The sequence below is a fragment of the Dermacentor variabilis genome, chromosome 8, assembly GCF_050947875.1.
Source record: "Dermacentor variabilis isolate Ectoservices chromosome 8, ASM5094787v1, whole genome shotgun sequence".
In the NCBI taxonomy this organism is placed as follows: Eukaryota; Metazoa; Arthropoda; class Arachnida; order Ixodida; family Ixodidae; genus Dermacentor; species Dermacentor variabilis.
The window spans coordinates 106,578,096-106,589,273 of NC_134575.1; the positions used below are offsets into that span (position 1 = coordinate 106,578,096).

Sequence of the window (11,178 nt, forward strand, 5' to 3'; positions counted from 1 at the left end):
TCACTGTGATCCCGCGTACGCTTTTGACGTCATTCTGACGCAGCCAAACCGCATCGCATCACTGCCTCGCCAGCCAGTGGTTACCTATTAGCAGTGGTTACGAATAAAGGGAAAATGAGACATCCACCCGTTCGTAGCAATTGCTACAAAGGAAACCCATACGGGTTCCTCGAAAGAAAAGCCTCATAGTTGAAGAAAAATTCGTCCTGGTCCGGGACTCGAACCCGGGACCACCGCCTTTCCGGGGCAGCCGCTCTACCATCTGAGCTAATCAGGCGGCTAGCAGATGGCAGGGCGAAGTCGAATTTGTCGACAACACGAAGCAAAGGCAAGAGTTTGACGTAGTAGTTCTGCGGAAACCCTTTGACATCCACCCTTTGTAGCAATTGCTACGAACGGGTGGATGTCTCATTTTCCCTTTATTCATTGCTTCTCTCCACCTTGCGGGTTTCCGCAGAACTACTACGTCAGGCAGTGGTTGCCTATCGAAATGTTCCGTATTCGGTTGATATAGTATATTCCTTAAGCAATATATTGTTGCGATAGTTATGCTGCAGTGATTGGATATTCTAATCGATTTCGTAACAATAGTACAGAACACTATTGATATAAATATGGGAATGGTTCCGTAAGAACAGCGGATGAGAAACTGTGCCTTTGTGGCTGAAACTAAGCGACGCCGTCTGGTGCTGCGCGTCATTGGTTCTTTGCAGCCGCCAGCAACAGGTTTGCAAAAGATGTCATGCTTTATTGGTTGACAGGAAGAACGACGCGAGATTCCTCTTCCTCCCTGTTCACCTTGTTTCATCGACACCCATATTAACAAACGCCGCCATGTATAAGAAGGGCACCCCCCTACACGCGCGCACGCACACACACAGAGAGACACAAACCTACCCTCCCCCCTCACACACACGCGCATATGATGCGCTAGATGGTGCACATAATTCTGTGTGTGTGATCGTTTTACGTAGCTCTTCATTAACGAAAGCTTTTTTGGCAATAAAGATCCGATTAGCGCTTAGGCAACCTTTTCATTGCTAATTTATCATCTCGCATTTGTGGCAATGGACCGAAATTTCTCCCACCCCACTTTCACTGAAAGGGAAGGAGAAGGTGACTCTGCGGCGCCACCCACTTGGGGTCGCGCTCACACTTAACGTTGTAGAAAGATGGCGTCGACAAGCTGTTGAATGTGCCACGGTGCAGAAGAACCTGAGACACGGCACGCTCACTCTGATGTTATCTTCGACTGGTCGCCTGTATGCCCCGAAGCAGAGTCGGGTAGATCGGTCGTTTCCCGAGCTCAAAGGTAGGGGACAAGCGCGCACGCCGAACGTGGGACTCGCTCTCGGAGGAGGAAATTGCTGATGCGAAACCACGTGACTACTGCCAACGTCCGATGTTTGGCCTATCCAAAGCTCCCAGCGCTGCCGGAAAAACCGGCGGACGTGCCGGCGGGACGAACGTTCGTCGAGGCGCCAGCATGCAGTGGCCTAGGTTGCCAAGGTTACGGTGGGCCGTCGCCAACAGCAGCGACGCGGCGCTGCGATGACGTTTCAATCTCGATGACTGCTCCGACGACAGGGCTCGGAGCGCCTCAGAGCGCTCCAAGATAGAGGAGAGCAACCGAGAAGAACCAGCCGAACGCAGGGCGCGCACCCTCTTTCAACCAGCCGAAGACAACGCCGCTCGCGAGAGCGCTCCAGAGGGCTCAGAAACGACCAGCCGAAGATATCATGAGTGTGCCCTAGAATTGAAGACCCTAGAAGAAGAAAAATTCCTCGACCGCCACACCTCGCCTGTAGCAACTCGAACGGTTTCTGAGCATGGGTGCACGGTCCTCACTGCATCTCTCTCTCCTCTCCTACATCACGGGATCTCGCCTCAGTCGAACGAAGGTCGCAGCGCTCGTCGAGAGAGGCACGTCCGCTGACTCGAAGTGGCGCACCCGTGACAGCCAGTGAGCGGACCAGCTTGCCGCCGAGGCTCGGTACGAAGCCGCATGGTGATCAATCAATCAATCAATCAATCAATCAATCAATCAATCAATCAATCAATCAATCAATCAATCAATCAATCAATCAATCAATCAATCAATCTCCTTTGTCTGGATTCTGTGCTGTAGGAGGCGGAGCCAAAAGTAGACCCTGAGGATAACATTTGGCTAAATGCGTTTATGCCACCGCCGCCACCAACCCCTTTCGCGAAGAAAACTTTTTTGCACAACGTGTTTATATGCAGTGAAACCAGCTTTACAAAAAAATATCGCCAAGTGTTGCAATTTGTATGATAATTTGTAGATGTAGATGTAATATGTATAATTTGTAGAGGGAAATATAAAAATCAAGAAAAAGAATGGCGAAAAAAAGAGAGAGAATTAAGCGTTTTTTTTTTTCTCCGGCGTGATTGAATGCTGTCTATTCTGTCCCGTATGCAATTCAAGAGTTCCCCCCTGTTCTGCCGTTCTTGATGTTTCAAAGATCATGAGGATGGCGACGTGATAAACGTAAATAATAATAATAATAATAATAATAATAATCCGCCAATCATTTATTTCACATGCCCAGAAACAACCCTCAGTCTGAATTCTGGCGCACGAATGCATTAAGAAAAAGGAACTACAGAGAGAATAAGCTAAATAATAATAAGTGCTGGCAAAGCAACGAAGACCTTCGTTCCTCAACCCCTCGAAAGAGTAGAAGAAAAATTCATTCAGAAACTACACCGGAGTTATCTAAGCATTGTGCCACTTGCTCATCTCCAGCAGCCCGACGTCATTATCAACCTTATCAAACTTGATCCGACCAATATAAACACTTCTCAACTCTTATCAGTCGTTATCAACCTTACGGAACTACATCCGTTTCTTATCAACCCTGTCGGTTGTTATAAACCTTATCTAACTCGATCCTACACTTATAAACCCTTATCGGTCGTTATCAACCTTATAGCAATCAATCTGAGCCTTATAAACCCTTATCTGCCCTTATCAACCTTATCGGGCCTGATCTGACCCTTATCAACTATTATTGGTCCTTACCAACCTTATTTGACTCGATCCGACCTTTATCGATCCTACCCCTGGCCAAGTTGTCTAATAGGGTATGAGACTGGGCTAGTTGGTATTCCATGCTTGTCTTTGTCGCCTCTTTAATGTACCGTGTCCACTCTTGCGCTAGTCACTTCAGCATTGTCTAATAGATTGGGTCACTAGGTATGTGCTCGTGGTCGTGATGACGTCTTAGTCGTTGCGTCGTCGTCATTCCAGCTTTGCTATCCGACACTCGTAATGCCGTCACCGACACGCCATCGTCGTCATGCAGTCGTCACGCATTCGTTGTCACGCAGCCATAGTGATGCCGTCGTAGTGGTTCAATGGTCGTCCTTCCAGCTTCCTGCGGAGGTATTCTGCAAGAGTCCACCTAGTGTACATGTCAATTTCGTCTGGTGTTGAAGTGCTGATTGGCTGTAGCGCCTGGTTGCCTCGCTCGCGCAGCCAGTTCAACAAATCAGAACTTCAACGGCAGACGAAATAGACATGTCCACTAGGTGGACTCTTACAGAATACGTCTCCTGATCTGACTCTCGTCATGCTGTCGTCGTCACGCTTTCTACTTCAGGCCAGTGTTCTTAGTTTTCTCATAGATTTGGCCACTAGGTATGGGTCCGGAGTCGTGATGCCGTGTTGGCCATTGCATTGTCACCACTGCAGCTTCGTCCTCCGACTCTCGTCATGACGTCGTCACTTCAGTACCGCCATCCTATAGTCGTCAGGGCGTCGTCGCCATATCACTTTCCATCGACGTCATTTCTTGTTCGCCAGTCTATGGTAATCACGCTGTCGTCATTCAACCGTGATAATGCCGCCTTGTCATACCACTGTCGTCATTGCGTCGTCGTCACATAAACGCTATCATGACTCCTTTGTCATACCGTCGTCTTCATGCAATCTTGATTGTATGGTCGTCGTCGTTCCCGCTTATTCATGCCGTTGTCGTCATAGCGACGTGGTCGTGCCATCATCGTCACTCCAGTTTCGTCAATCGACTCTCATCATGCTGTCGTCGCCACGCCACTGGCATCATATACCCGCTGTCATCCCATTGTCTTCCTGCCGTTTTCATGGCAACGTTGTCACAGCGTTTTTGTCATACAGTCATCGTCAACAGTCATCGTCATGTATTCGTTGTCATACCGTTGCCGGGATGCCGTCGCGATTGTTCCATCATCATCATTTTATTTTCGACATGCCACTCTCGTCGTGCCATCGACGTCAGACGATACCATCATCATCACACCTCGTCGTCATCTCATTGTCCTCATGTGGTCGTCGCGTTGTCGTCGTTATTCCACTGCCGTCATTGATTTCTCGTCACATATACGCTATCATGAATCGTTTATCATGCCGTCTTGGTCGTGCCATCGTCGTCATACCTGCTTATTCATCCGGTTATCGTCATACCATCGTCGTCACGACATCGCCGTAATTCAGTCGTCGTCATCTCATTGTCCTCAAGTCGTCGCGTTGTCGTCGTTATTCCATCGTCGTCATTGATTTGTCGTCACATATATGCTACCATGAGTCCTTTGTCATACCGTCTCCATCATACCGTCTTGGCCGGTCCATAGTCGTCATACCCACTTCTTCATACGGTTGTCGTCATACCGTCATCGACAAGCCATCGTCGTCATTCAGCCGCCATCTCATTGTCCTCCTGTCGCTGTTGCCATTTCATCGCTGTAATTTAGGAATCGACATCTCATTGTCGTCATACCTTCTTCGGCATTGATTTGTCGTCACATATGCGCTATTATGAATCATTTATGATAACGTCGCCATCATGCCGTCTTGGTCGTGGCATCGTCGTCATACCTGCTTCTTCATCCGGTTGTCGTCATACCATCATCGTCACGACATCGCCGTCATTTAGTCGCCGTCATCTGACTGTGCTCATGTCATCATCGTCACGTTGTCATCGTTATTCCATCGTCGGAATAGGCGTCTCAGAAGAACGTCTTTTCTGCCACTGGTTATGATCAGTGGTGTTTAACGCGAGAGCATATGAAATACGAGGAATGAGGGCAGGTGATATGAAGGTAAACAGGGCTAACTATTCGCGGCGGTTTTGGTAACTATGATGTGCGCGCATTATAAAAATGGGCCCGGATCCATTGAACTGGCGCACAAGACGAACAAGGAGGAGAAGAAGAAAACGCGGGTTCGCTATCGTCCGAGTGAACGGAAGATAACTTCCAGGCGAGTCTAAAGGCACCAGAGAGCGCCACACGACAACGAAGTGCTATTTCATTGAATAAAGGCCAAATAAATAAAGTTGCTTTATCAAAAAGGGCTGTAAGACACCCATCAAGCGAGAGAAGCGAGATAAAAAGAAGTAAAAATAGTGACGGAGAGAGCAGGCAGGAAGAACACGCTTTATCATTAGTGAGGCCCGTCGTCGTGTTGCTCAAGGTTTTAGATCCTCTCTTAATGAAATTCCAATCCCTTTGGGTTCCGAAAGGCGGCCAAGATTGCTCGTGACACGTCGACGGCGAAAAAAAAAAAAAAGAAGCGGGGAAGTCTGTGACGTTGAGTATAGGAGCAAAGGGGCCTGGTGTGGGCTCACTTAATGCGTAAGGAAAGCGCACAGCTCTCATTCTTGGCGTGTACTCGGCGTCGGTCGCTTGCCAGAAAATTGCAAGAAAAACAAAGTACAGATAAGACGCAATGAAAGACTTTATTTTTAGGTCGAACGAGCCTTGGCAGGAGCGCTGTCGTCGGCTTCGCTGTTTTCTGCTTCACCGTCGTCTGCTTCGCCATCGTTGCTGTTGCTGGGGTGCTTCGGGTAGAAACAAAAAAATAGTAGGGGAGGGGGAGCACTGTAAAACAACAAACACCCTTAAAACCTTAAAAGTGAATAACGGCGTAAAAATCAGTCTATAACTCATACCCTATACCCCTACATGCGCCTTTTGTGTATAGGGTGTATAGGGTACGAGTTAGAGACTGATTTAAAAGCTTATTCACTTTTGAAGGTGCAAATTATTTTACAGTGGGGAGAGAAATAATTTAGAAAACTGCTGTTACGATCGTGCGTTTCTTTGTGCTGCTGTTCATACGAGGAATCGCTTATCAAGTGTCGAGTTCGCTCTTTAAACCAGTCATATATCCTTCTCATTATACCTGAAGTGTTTCCCTGCACTGCTTTTAGCGTATTTATGAAACCTAGCTTTACATTTGAACGTGCTTCGTGTTATATTTTCTTTCTTCTTAAGTAACCTGTGCCACTTTAGAAAACCATCATCTCTTGTATATAATGTACTTGCAAGAGGAGACTGCATTTTTTTGTACGTAATGTTTCCATTCTTCATTCTCAGAATGGTCGTCTGTTTCGATTATCTCGAACAGATGACGACTAAAAGCAACAGAAGATTCTAAAGACAGCGTGAACGCGAGGACACTGTCTATAAGTGCGTATACAAAAAAAAAAGGAGATCTAAACGTCGTATGCGTTCAACAGAAATTAGGAACGAAATTTTGAATCCCTTTACTTTTCTTTAGTCTTTCACACGGTGTAACGGGGCGAACGTAGTCGTTGATTAAAGGGACCAACCTAAGAGCTAAGCTGTCAAGAAAGGAAAAAAAAAAAGAACAAACGACGAACGGCAATATGCGATAAGATGAAAGTCTCCTCCGGAAATTAGTTCGCGTTTAGAAGTCGCTATCAATCTTTGCCGCTTCTGTATATGTTCCTGACACAAGCGTGTATTAAGAGGAAGCTTTAGTTCGGGCCCACCTCCGACGCGGCCTATACAAATACTTGTAAAACGCAAGAACGTTTTTCTGAGACAACTGCTGTGTTGATTTCAATAAAATTTGTTGCTTTGAGAAAGAAAGTTAAATTCTAGTGACTGTTGGAAGCGAAATTTCGATTTAGAGCCTGTATTTTTTAAAAAGAATTTTCGAAAATTCGAAAGTTCGAAAGAAATAGAACCACGAAGTTTACAAATTAATAGCTCTGCATCTAGAACAGCTATCGCGTTTCTGTACACGGCATCCATTAGATAATTCAAAGCGGAGAAATTCTTTATGTCAATTCATATCTTATGTGAATTTGTTACGTTGTGTACAAGGGTTCTGCAAAAGTTGTATTTCCATATTGCCAATTTTTTTTAAATATATATGTAACATATCATTTTTTCCCGCTTTAGATGTGCTATTAGATGCAATCAACATAATTGTGATATCGTTTTTTACTGCTGAGTTACGTAAACTTGATAGTTTCGTTTTTGGAAATTTTCAATTTTGCCAATTTTCAATGAAAAATTTACGGCCTAAATAAAAATTCGAAACCAACAGTCACAAGATTTTAAGTTTTTCTTTTAAATGCAACAAACCTCGTCAAATCTAGTGCAGTGGTTACCGAGAAAAACGAATTCTCCGTTTACGTGTATTTGGATACGAGAACCCAAGCTAGGCTCATGGTTTGTGTCAGCAGACCGGACCGCCGGAGTGTCATCATTTCATATGAAGACAGATTAAAGACGGCTAAAGAATGAAAAGTTATTGATAGTGACAGTGAATTACAACGTTATAATAGAGATTTGTAGAGGTTAATAATGACTAGTAATGACTTGTCATGACTACCAGCGACTCCGAAATGACCAATATGTCTAACGACGGCTTGTAATGACCACAATCGATTAGCAATGAATAGAAACACCTATTAATTAGTAGTAACGACTAAAATGGTTACTATTGGGCTGTAATGACTACTAATGACTATGAAACGACCAATATGTCTAACGACGAATTGTAACGACTACAATTGATTAGAAATGACTAAATTCTTTAGTAGTGACGAGTAATGACTAATAATGAGTGAAATGACTTGTAATGACTACGGATGACTATGATATGACCAACATGACTAACGACGGCTTGTAATCACCACAATTGATTACAGGAGGAAAGAGAAAAGTAGAAGGCAGGGAGGTTAACCAGAATAACGTCCGGTTGGCTACCCTACACCGGAGGAATGGGAAAAAGGAAAGCAAAGATCACAGGGAGAGAGAAGAGGGAAGGAAAGAAGGAAATTGCGGCAAGTTCGCTGACGCGTGTGGTTTTACAGAAGTTGCATTAATAGTCACAGGTGGTTGCACAAACCCGTCGTCCTTAAGAAACACAAAAGTGCCTTCACAGTTTTATGGGCGACGGGCGATGGGGGCGGTGTTTCAGCAGCACCGGCACAGAATGCTTAGTAGTGAGCAGAAATGACTAATAATGACTGAAATGACTTGTAATGACTACGAAATGACCAATATGTCTAGCCCCAACTTGTAACTACTACAATTCATTAGAAATGACTAAACATGCTTAGTAATGACCAGTAATGACTAAATGACTGAAATGACCATGATATGGCCAACATGTCTAAGGATGGCTTTTAATGCCTACATTTGATTACAAATGACTAAAAATGCTTAGTAGTGAGCGGTAATGACTAAAAGAAAGAAGAGAAAGAAAATCGGCAAAGAGAAAGAGGCGAATTATAAGATGAGGAAGAGTAGGCTTTGGCAGTTCACCTGTTGGGAGAGACCTTAAAAGAACCTGTAATTTTTGACGATGACATATGCCGTAAGCTTCAAAGCGATGAATACTCATACCAGGTGCCGTTAGATCCGTGCAGTATTGTGGGAGTACGAAGAAGCGAGCGGTCCCGTTAGTGCAGCGATAGAGAGGGTTAGCTGTATAGCTCCGCCAATTTTTTCTTGTGTTACCTTCTCGTTTTCAGCTTCGCCCAGGTTGAAAACGGTGTGCTATTCGGAGTGAGCCACGTCACAATGGGGGCTAGGCGTTGTGTGAAGAGGCACACACCCCGCTAATGCGAAATTAGCCGACTGAGGGTTGAGCTTGATTACGAAAATCTCTAAACAGAAGCACTCCTCGTAGGCGAATCAAACAAAGAGCAGCCGTCTTAAAATACGAATGTCTCAACGTTTCAAGTATAATCACATACTACAAGCGTGACACATATAAGTAAACTGCGAAGCCTTTAGTTAACTTTATGTGTTCGATAGCTCCAACTGTTCGTGAACATTGTGTCGGCCAAAGCGCATAAACCGCCTTCGCACGCAGATGTTGTATATTAAATAAACTTACTGTTATTTTAACTTTGCAGACCATGTACATTTCTTGTTACACCCGACGCGTGCTTCTGCACGCTAAGCCGACTTTCCCAACGCCGGACTTTACAGCGCTATTTCATTCTGCGCCTGGTAACTGACAACTTGGGCAGCGTGAGAAGGGCACGTTGCCCACCTATCTCATATATGGCGCAGATGAGCCCAGTGCACGTGGTGTGGTCAGGCTCGCGTCGATAAAGTAGCACCCTCTGCTCGCTATGTTTCCTCTATTTTTTGTATTTGAACATAGAAGGGGTTGGCGCGTACGCCGAGCCCCACTGCCAAAAATTGCATGCCCCATCTGCCCCGGTTTGGGGTAGTGGCGTGCTTCAGCCAACCGCAGTGCAATGGCAAGGCCTCGGCACGGGGCGCCGACCTAAATGATCATCGGAAACCCGGCACCAGGTAAGTATGCATAGAAGTGCGTCGGCATAAGAAGCCATTCCGAAAGGTACACCATATGGAGCGGGTAGTCTGGAGTACTCTACATGAAACAGGAAACTTTGCTTAGCAAGGAAGAGTTGCTAAATTACCTACCGTAACGCACAAGCACTCCACACATATAACTATAATCCTAGTTTGCCTGTTTAGTTTTTCTTGTAATGGCCGTATTAACAAAACTGTGAGGAACTATCGGGCGACGATTGTCTCGGTCAAGCGATAGTTGCTTGCTGTAAATCCGCCGAGTTGGAGACGACAATACGACGGCGGCGGCGATGGCATGACGACGATAGAAATGACGACGACGTCGTGATGACGACAGCACCACCAGAGACGTCACGACGATCGTGGAATGGCCACGACGGCACGATGATGCCCTCACGAAGATGATGCAATGACGATGACGGCACGATGCCAATGAAATAACAAGGATTCATCACGTCTAGGGCTTGAGGACGACGACAGATTGACGACAACGCGTGATAACGACGGAATGAAGGCAGCGAACAATGAAGTGACTGCGGTGGCGTGTTTGGATTGGAGCTCCCTTCGGCGCTTACAAATGCATCACCCGCCACTCCGTGCCGTCTCGCTTTGCACTATCTCCGGCACCGGGTCGCACTACATCTCCGGCGCCGGCCCATGGTTCGAGACGGCAGCACCCACATTTTGGTCAAGAGGCAAGAAAGGCTTCAATTTATTAAACAGGTCAATAAATAAAGATGTCCAGATTCAACGCACATTCTGGAGTCTACGTGAAGCTAGCTTTCGCGAAGAGGTTAAGTGCGTTGAATCTGGAATTATTATTTATTGACCTGTTTATTAATTTGAAGCCTTTCTTGCCTCTTGACCAAAATGTGGGTGCTGCCGTCTCGAACCATGGGCCGGCGCCGGAGATGTAGTGCGACCCGGTGCCGGAGATAGTGCAAAGCGAGACGGCACGGAGTGGCGGGTGATGCATTTGTAAGCGCCGAAGGGAGCTCCAATCCAAACACGCCACCGCAGTCACTTCATTGTTCGCTGCCTTCATTCCGTCGTTATCACGCGTTGTCGTCAATCTGTCGTCGTCCTCAAGCCCTAGACGTGATGAATCCTTGTTATTTCATTGGCATCGTGCCGTCATCGTCATTGCATCATCTTCGTGAGGGCATCATCGTGCCGTCGTGGCCATTCCACGATCGTCGTGACGTCTCTGGTGGTGCTGTCGTCATCACGACGTCGTCGTCATTTCTATCGTCGTCATGCCATCGCCGCCGCCGTCGTATTGTCGTCTCCAACTCGGCGGATTTACAGCAAGCAACTATCGCTTGACCGAGACAATCGTCGCCCGATAGTTCCTCACAGTTTTGTTAATACGGCCATTACAAGAAAAACTAAACAGGCAAACTAGGATTATAGTTATATGTGTGGAGTGCTTGTGCGTTACGGTAGGTAATTTAGCAACTCTTCCTTGCTAAGCAAAGTTTCCTGTTTCATGTAGAGTACTCCAGACTACCCGCTCCATATGGTGCACCTTTCAGAATGGCTTCTTATGCCGACGCACTTCTATGC

The 11,178-nt window shown here is 46.1% G+C and overlaps 1 non-coding gene across 1 annotated transcript; it reads right to left on the reverse strand.

Moving 5' to 3' along the window:
- Window positions 1–9,436: 9,436 nt before the first annotated feature.
- LOC142591742 (U1 spliceosomal RNA) lies at window positions 9,437–9,599 on the reverse strand. The gene has a single exon (XR_012830506.1). It is a non-coding gene; the product is annotated as a U1 spliceosomal RNA (small nuclear RNA).
- Window positions 9,600–11,178: the final 1,579 nt, after the last annotated feature.